The sequence below is a fragment of the Ciona intestinalis genome, unplaced genomic scaffold, assembly GCF_000224145.3.
Source record: "Ciona intestinalis unplaced genomic scaffold, KH HT001239.1, whole genome shotgun sequence".
Taxonomy (NCBI): domain Eukaryota; kingdom Metazoa; phylum Chordata; class Ascidiacea; order Phlebobranchia; family Cionidae; genus Ciona; species Ciona intestinalis.
This window is the reverse complement of record NW_004191560.1, coordinates 7,842-8,816: the sequence shown is the minus strand read 5'-3', so window position 1 is coordinate 8,816 and position 975 is coordinate 7,842. Positions and strand designations below refer to the sequence as shown.

Sequence of the window (975 nt, the reverse complement as noted above, 5' to 3'; positions counted from 1 at the left end):
CCAATGTAAGTATACAAGGGTACGGGAGTTGTACAAATCGTATTTACACATATTCTTTACCAATCACTCAATCTTTATACATAATAATAATAATCTTTATAATATGGTACAATAGGGGAATATGGGACACTTAAGCACATATTGCCAAATATTTCCAAAATCAAAATAGATGACGATTTTTGGGTAATACCACGAATTAGTGCTATGATTTCTTTATTAATTGACAACAATTTAATGAAATATAATAAAACACACGAGGAGTTATTTAGCGATCCGCACAACAAGTGAAGTTTTACAAATTCGAAAACACACGGGATAAGATGGGACAGTGTGAAATCATTGTTAACTTTAATTATTAAGTGTATTTATAAATAGGAATATACGTAAATAACACGAAATAATACTGTACGCATTGAAAATTAAGTCCAAACATTCTTTTTCTTGCTCTACTGCTATAGTTTTTAACATGTTACCTATACATTATATTATTACATAACAATTATTACTGTTTGAACGACAATGGGTAAATATTGTATCCTACAAATGTATATGAACTTGTAATAACAGAAAATTGATTATAACTATTGATAAAGTTTTTATTTTTGCTACAAATTGGGTATTACTACTCTGTTTTTGGCACAAGCCACTTCTCATAAATTATCACCAAGTGCAAATGACCAAATTTCGAATATATTTTTAAAATATTATCTTTTTATTATATCAGTATCTTATAGTTGAATAAACCCTATTAATTACTAAAAAACTACAATGTGGGGAAAGATGGGACTCTAAATTAAAATATATTTACATTTGCAGTATTCTGCAACTTGTAGTTAACCTACCGAGTTAAACATGCTGTGCTAGTTTCTCTGCCATGTTAACTTCATATATATAACGTTAAACCGATATTTGTCACCTTGTTGGGGTAAGATGGGACATTGTTGGGGTAAGATGAGACATTGTTGCGGTAAGATG

General features: G+C 29.3%; 1 protein-coding gene across 1 annotated transcript in view; it reads right to left on the bottom strand.

Moving 5' to 3' along the window:
• The window catches only part of LOC100182326 (2-oxoglutarate-dependent dioxygenase htyE-like), a 6,289-nt gene that overhangs the window by 743 nt on the left and 4,571 nt on the right, over nucleotides 1–975 (bottom strand). The window lies entirely within an intron of this gene.